The following is an 8,535-nucleotide window of genomic DNA, read 5'->3' on the forward strand; positions in this document are numbered from 1 at the left end:
TGACGAGCTTCTGTTTCATACTGCTGGCTTATATTGATGATGCAGGCTACCAAAATCTTCAGCTCTTTCTCAATGTGGCATCTACTCATATCTCCCTCCATCTTATACATATATACACATGTACAAGTTGGTGTTTTGAACCCAAACCAAAGACCTTACTTTTACTGAATTTCATCTTCTAAGATTTGACCTACTATTCTAGCCTGTTGAGATATTTCTGAACCTATCATCCAATGTTGACATTCTCTTCCAGGGTTGTGATACCTGAAAATGTGATGATAATTTGAACTATATCTTTATCCAGATAAAAGGGTACAAACATTTAATACCATATGACCAAGTGCAGGTCCCTAGAGTACCCCACTATAAGTCTCCTTCTACATTTTCATCAAAACCTTGTTTGGCTATTCAGATAGTTCTCAAGCTGATAGGAACAGGAGAGGGAGTAGCAGGGAATACAGAAATTTTATTTTAAGAGCTATCTAACCCCTTAGCAAAATTTAATATATGCAGGTTCCCTTTATGATGCTAGCAATTTTCCCACAAATTCATATTCATATGACACTTTAAGGTTTTGCAAAGCACATGACATAAATTATCTCCTTTGATCCTCATAACAACCTTGTGAGGTAAGTGCTTTTATTACCCTCATTTTACAAATAAAGAAACTGAGGGTAAGTGACTAACCTTGTATCACACACCTACTAATAAATGTTTGGGGTAATATTTGAACAAAGTTTTCTTGACTCAAAGTCCAGCAAGTAAGCCACTGATACCACTCAGCCTCTCTGCCAACATCTGCCCCATGAAACATCATTCAGAGCACCTTCTAGAAGTGATAAAGCTAATAGGGTCCTATAGGAAATGTATAGACTCAAAGATGTCTAAGCCAGAGTTTCTGACATGTGCAGTGTGTAAAAGAGGAGAGGAGAGAAGAAGAGAAAGTAAGGAAAGAGAAGAGAGGGAGAGAAGGGGGAAAGGAGGGAGAAGAGAGAGAAAGAGTGGGTAGAGAATAGGGATATGTATGTAAAGAGGACAGAGAGGAGAGAAGAAGAGGAAGAGGGGAGAGAGACAGAAAAAGGGAAGGAGAAAGGGTGAGAGAGTTGGAGAAGAGAGAGAAGAGAAAGATAGAGCTAAAGTGAAAGAAGAAAGAGGAGGGAGGGAGAAAGAAGGAGAGAAGGATTGTAGGGAAAGAAAGATAGAAACAAATAGAGCAAAGAGAGAGAAGGGGTGTGTGTGTGTGTGTGTGTGTGTGTGTGTATGTGGTGGTGGTTGGCTTAGGTCTTAGGAAATTAGTCAGAAATGTGGTTCAAACAATTGCTTTGGATTGGGGCTGAGTATTCGCCTCCATATTGAAAGATTTGTATATGTACTTGGTTCCAGCTCTGCAGAAAACAGAGTATTTTGTCTCCAAGAACAATAAGGAGTTGTGCGCTGTATCCTCTCATCCCCTTTTGATGACACCCACCTTTGATTACACCAGACCTGCCAGCAGAACTGCCCAGGGAAATCAGACATCTTATTTGGCCAGCAATACAAAGAGGAATTGTTTTCTGTGAAATAGAAGTTTCTAATGCATTTAGAAGATGGAAGAAAATGCTTTGAGAAGGAAAGAAAGATGAAAACCTCTCTCCTGTCAGCAGCATCTGTGGCCAGAGCCATATCTCCTCTTCCCCCACAACCTCCCACCCCCATCTAACCTGTGGCCTCCAGAGTTGAAGGAGATTTCTTCATCTAAAAAGTGAACACTGTTTGATTACATTAAAGCTTCCGTCACAAGAGAGAGAGATTTCCTGCAGCAAAGACCAGTCCTCTTATTTTGAGCCAGTTAAAAGACAATGGGGGCTAATAAGAACAATAAAAACTACACTCTCTTTCCATTTCCATGCCTGGAGCTGGACTGGCTTCATAGGCCTGGTCATAACAACAGTGACTTTAGGCCCCTTTCTTCCCCAAACTGTACCAAGTCTTGGCCTTTTTCTAGGGAATCCAGGTCATACATCCCTACTTCTGCCAATGCTTTTATCTCCTACATCTTACCTGATTTGTACCTATTAACATCATGCAATGTATTTTAAACAGAGAAAACAGAGAGTCGTTTTGGTTCCCATTTTAAGTAAACCCAAGAACAAGATGATCCACCTTCAGTAGAAGGTACCCACTAACCTCTTCTAACCTTCACCTCTCATTGGTCTTTCCACTCTGATTTAGAGCCAGGAATGGAAAAAAACTGCTTATTCCAAAAATGACAGCCCTAAAAATGGAAAAATCCTGGTAATACCTTAAGTGGCATTGAGACCTTGAATGGTATGGTGATTTTTGAGACAAGTTTGCCTGGGAAAGCATCCCAGCTTTTAAAAACGCACTCTCCTGGGAAGTGATTGGCATCATCACAGGTCATCACTGAAGAAATAAATGGATACTTTCAGCTCCTGACTCCTGCTCATTCACCCCCCCCCCTCCTCATTCCAAAGGTCTCTGGAAGGACCACAAATAAAAATTCTACTTTCATAGCTAATTTTCTTTTTTTTTTAATTTTTGAATTCTGAAATAATAAACATGAAACAAAATAGGTATTTCTGTTCTGTATACCGTGTTTCCCCAATAATAAGACACTGTCTTATTATTTTTTTGGACAGAAAAACACCAGAGGGCTTATTTTCAGGGGAGGGCTTATTTTAATGAACATTAACAGCAATTTTAATAAACAGGTAAATGTGAACAAAAAAATGTACCTTTATTCAATAAGCAAATCACTGGGGAAAAACAGGATGACGCGCTCACTGCTGCAGCTCTGATTGGATGCAGCTCGGAGAGTGGCGTGCGTTTCACGGGGGGGGGACGGTGCATACAGAGGGTACCGTAATGTAGCATGTAGCGCAGGGGATCACCTTCACTACAGTAGCAATCTCAATAGGGCTTATTTTCGGGGGAGGGCTTATTTTCGAGGAATCTTACACAGTAAGGGGAGGGCTTATTTTCGGGATAGGTCTTATTATCGGGGAAACACGGTAGATTGCATTTCTGGTTAAAGTCAGCAACTTGTAGTTTTCAAAATTACCCTACTTGTGTGTAGTTCCTTCTAGACTATCTCACTAATTTATATCAACTCATTATTATGGCAGAGGGAGGGGAGAGAGCAACAGGAAGTGTGTGAACTATTGCACTAGAAAACCACCACCCTCAAGAATTTTGAGTGGAGAAGTAATAGCCTCCTTGTGGAAACCCGGATTATCAGTGCCAGAAGAAGCTGGGAGATCAGCTTCAAAGCCTGTATTGAACATTAATCAGACTTTTTAATCTTTCTAGTTGTTTTTCTTTACAATGGCTTTACTGTACAAATTGTTCTCCTAATTCTAGTCATTTCACTCTGAATCATTTCATAAAGGCTTTCCAAATTTCTCTAAAACTGGATTATTTCTTTTTTTAATTTATTTTTTTTATTTTTTGCTTTTTGGTGGGACAATTGAGGTTAAATGACTTGCACAAGGTCACACAGCTAGTAAGTGTTAAGTGTCTGAAGGTGGATTTGAATTCAGGTCTTCCTGACTCTAGGGCCAGTGCTCTATTCACTTCAACACCTAGCAGCCCCTGGATCATTTCTTACAGTACAATATTATGCCTTTAAATTAATATCTCATAATTTGTTTTGCCATTCTCCCAAATGACACATACCTCTTTAGTTTCAAGTTTTTTGATACAAGAAAAGCTTCTACAATTTTCTTGTATACATAAGTCCTTTTCTTATCTCTTTACCTCTTTGAGGTGTATGCCTAGAAAAGTTATTGCTATTCAAAGAGTATCACAGATCATTACTTAGGGGGCATAGTTCCAAATTTCTTTCTAGAAGGAGTGGGACAATTCACATATCTATCACAGTGTGCTTAATATGCCTATTTTTCCACAACCCCTCCAACAATTGTCATTTTCCTTTTTTGTCATTTTTACCAATCTCGTGGGTATGAAGTAGAGTATCAGAGTTGCATTTCTAGTTATTACTGGTTTGAAGTACTTTGCATATCATTGTTGATCATTTGGACGTCTTCCTTTTGAACTGCCTGTTTTATATCCTTTGACCACTTTTTGATAACTCTTGTTCTTACAAATTTGAATAATTCCTTTATATATCTTTGATATGAGACCTTTGTCAGAGAATTTTGCTGCAAAGATTTTTTTCCAGCTATCTATTTTCCATCTAATTTTAATTTCACTGGTTTTATTTGTGAAAAAGTTATTTATTTTACTGTTTCCTGGGCTTCTCTTTGAACATGCCTAGTTTGGGTGGCTAGGTGGCACAGTGAATAGAGCACCTGCCCTGGATTCAGGAAGACCTGAGTTCAAATTTGGCCTCAGACATTTAACACATTTACTAGCTGTGTGACTTTGGGCAAGTCAGTTAAACCCCAATTGCGCTCCAAAAAGCAAAAAAAAAAATTAAATTAAAAAAATTGAACATGCCTAATTTGTCTAACATAGAGTTTGCTCTATCCCCTACTACATGGGTAGGGGCTGCCTTCTTTGACTGGTTCTTTCCACTCACCATTAAATGAGGCTCTTATTATTTTCAATTTGGAGGCTCCTGGCAATTACATCATAAACTGAATCAGAATGTGAGGAGGGACATGTTTTCTTTTGTTTACCTCTCTTTAACCAAGAAATGAGTCTTATGAGTTTGGTTGTTTTTTGTTTCATTTTGTTTTCTTTATCATATTCTGTATTGTTTGTTCTCAGTTTCAGATGCCAAAGGTTATCCACACAACACTTGAGTTCAAATCTGAAGTACCAGACTTTTAAGGGTTTTTATGCTAGGCAGGTTGGCTGTACCATCTTGCCTGCAATCCTGGCTCCAAGGTTGCCATAGCTCAATACTGGTTTGGTAAGGATCACCTTCAGCACTTAAAACTAAGGAGGACAAATGACACAGAACAGAAATAAATACCCCTAGGTCCATTTCTCAAGAGAAGTTTTAAAGATACAGGCTACCCCACCACCCATGTGGTAAGAAATGCAGCAAGTTCCATATTAGACACACAAAGCATGCTCAAAGGAGCCTAGATTATATAAGGGTAATCAAAATTAGCCATTTTCTTTGATTCTCTATAATCCTTATTTGGTCATGAACTCTTCCCTATCCTTGGTCATGAAAGGTATTGTCTTCCTTGTTCCTCTCATTTTTTATGATGCAACTTTTTATCTATAAATCATGTCTATTTGTAGCTTTACTTAGTATATGGTGGGAGATATTATTCTCAACCTAATTTCTGCCAGACCACTTTCCAGGTTTCCCAGAAGATTGTGTCCTGTTGTTATTCTTATTGTTGTTGTTGTTGTTGTTTACTTTGGGAGTTCAGTTCTGACTTTAAATTTTTTTTTCTCATCCTGGGTTATATAAATTATCTATTTTTATTCAATTGAATTTGAATGGTTTTATATTTGAACCATTTCATCTATCAATTTGGCATATAATTGGGAAAGTAATTTTTGATAATTTCCTTTATTTCACTTTCTCTTGGTGTGAATACTCCTGTTCATTAATGATACACTTTGCATTCCCCTTATCCTTCTTTGAAAAATCAAACTAATATTATTTTATTCATTGGAATTTTTCTAAACAATTCCTACTTGTACTTATCATTTTAATTGAGGTTATTTTTGCTTTGAATTTTGTTCACCTCTTTTCTGATTTATGGATTTTCTTTTTTTGGTGTTTATTTGTTGTTACTGTGGTGTGTTTTTTCCAATTTGTTGCATTTCTAGAATTTTTATTAATTTTATATTCAATCTATTTATTTCTATTCTGTATTTTGTGGATGAATTCACTTTGAAAATTTCCCAAAGGAATGCTTTAACTGCATCCTGTAAGTTTGCAAATGTTGTCTCAATTCTATTTTTACTAAATTTCTTTTGTTTCTGTTATTTAGTCTTTATCCCATCATTCTTTAGAAATAAATTATTGATTTTCAACTTCATCCATTCTTCAAAGGCCCTGTATTATAATTTTTACTACATTTTAGTCAATAAAGGATATGTCAAGTTTTGCATTTCTGCATTTATCAGTTTTTTGTCCCAATATATGGTCAGTTTGTGTGGAGGTATTATGAACATCTGAAAAATATGCAAACTCTTTTTTGCTCCTTTTTATTCCTGTCTTCAGAGACCCAACACATCTAACTGTTCTAAAGTTCTATTTAGGTAATTAGCTTCTTTCTAGTTAATGGTTTTGTTATATATTCTTGGTCTGAAAATGGTATGCTGAGGTCTTCTACTATGATAACTTCACTGTCTATTCCTCCAATTCAATTCATTTTTCCTTTAAGTACTTAGATATTATGCTATTTGGCATATATATGTATATATCAAGTTAAGATATTGATTTGCTCTTAAATATTATCAAGACAATATTTGCAAAAAGTGACTAGCATAGTGCCTTGCAAATAGTAGGTGCCATGTAAATGTTTATTTCCTTCTCCTTTCCCTTCCCAGATAACATGCCTGTAACTATAATGGAATTTCTTTCCTTATCTCTTTTTATCAAGTTTATTTTTACTCTTGTCTTGTCTAAAATTATGATTTCCCTCTCAGATTTTTTTATTTGTCTGAAGCTTATATATTTTGTTTCATTTCCTTATTTTAACTTTGTGTTAATCTTTATATTCAAGTGTGTTTCTTCCAACTATTTGACTTTGTTTTCAATTCTTTTCTGCTATCTCTTCCATTTTATGGGTGAATTCACACCATTCATATTCACAGTTTTAATTGCTAATTCTGTACATCCCTCTATCTTGTCCTCTTTTTCCTCCCACCCCCTACCTCCCCTCCAAAGGAGAAGGTAGTGAAAGGGGACTTGGTTAACATTGATGTCCTATAATTGAAGCAATCTGTTTCTGTTCCATTATCCATCCATCTCAATTACATATTTTTACTTTCTTTCTTTGCTTTTCATTACATTTTGCCTTCCCGTGTTGGAAGATTTATTTTGAGTTTTGTAATTTTGGAGGTTTTTTGTATATGAGCATTCACTCAGTTAGAACTCCCTCCCTCTATAACCTTTCTCTCTTCTCTCCCCATCTCTGCTGATTGTCCCATGAAGTCTAGCATATTTCTACACTGTGCTCTTTGAATATGTGTCATTAATTCCTCATGGGTGTATTTAATCTTCTTTTGTTAATTGAAAGTAAGATTCATCAGATGCTAGTTCCTCCTCACCCTTTCAGAGGATGATGAGTAAGTTCTTTCTTTTTTCACTTTAATAGATCTGGCCACTTTTGGGTTGTGATTTCTTGAAACATGGTATCCAGGTGTTTTTTTTTTCTTAGTCATGATTTTCAGTCAGTCCAATGATTCATTATCTCTCTTTGGCCTATTTTCCAAGTTCCATATATCTTCCATAGCCTATACTTTCTATTTTCTTCTATTAATTGAATTTTTTCTTAATTTTTTTTCCATATCTCTTTTTGTCTCATGCTTTCTTTTTGGCCAATTCTAATTTTCTAGAAGCTAAACTCTTGGATATGATTTATGCTCATATGTTATAAGCTATTAATTCTCCTTGTCATTATTTCACCCCAAGCTATCATTCCTTTAACATTACATTTTCTATCTTTTGTTTCATCTCCTCTAGGTACTCTAGTAATACTTGTGGCCAGTGCATTCTTTTCTCTGCTACTCTACTAGGAATTGTATGGAGTTACCCTCTTCTGGGTTTACCACTCAGGTTTTTCTCAGTTCATAATATTTCTTCTATTTAGTTATATCCCCAACCCCAGTTTCTGGATTGGGGCTTTGTGCTTAGGTCAGACTCTGTTCATCCATGTTCTCTTATGATTGGCGCAGTTCCTGCATAGTTGAAGGGGACTAAAACTAGGCCACCACCCTCCATAAAAATTCCTGGGTTTTGGCTCAGTCACCTAGTAGCTCACCTTAGGTTATGGCCTTGGCTCCTTCTCTGTCTCTCTTGAACAGTTCTTAAGCCAATGTTGGCTCTGTCCCTTGTTGTGAGCCTGGTAGGTCCCAACCAGATGTCATTGATTGTGCTATTAGCATAACCCAGGCCAAGGTGTGGGCTACCTGGATGCTGAGTTTCCTGTGTTTTGCTCTAGTCCTGACCTCTTTTAAGTGATTCTTGTACTTTGCCTTCCAGTTGCCCTGGAATGTCTCTGCTCAGAATTTCTGTAGGATTCTGATAGTTTTCTGAAGTTTTAGACTTGAGAGAATAGTTTGAAACTATTTCTCTTTGGTTTTCTTTACCATCACTCCTTTTGGTGTATTTTTAGAACTGTACTATGGTGTTTGGCATAGGATGACACAAGGGGGTCTGGATTCCTCTGCATCCTAACAGACCACAATTTCTCATCCGTCTGAATTTTTCATCAGTTTATATAAAGTCAGAATCACAGAATTTCAGAATTGCCAAGAACCTCAATGGCCATGTAGTGCAACCCACACAACCAAAAACAATCCTTCTATGAGTAGAACACCACTAAATTGTAAACTCCTTGAGGGCAGGGTATAGGTTTTGTCCATTTTTGTATCCCC

This window comes from Petaurus breviceps, unplaced genomic scaffold (assembly GCF_028583685.1).
Source record: "Petaurus breviceps papuanus isolate PSGF00001 unplaced genomic scaffold, PetGlider_PUasm1.0 126, whole genome shotgun sequence".
NCBI lineage: Eukaryota > Metazoa > Chordata > Mammalia > Diprotodontia > Petauridae > Petaurus > Petaurus breviceps.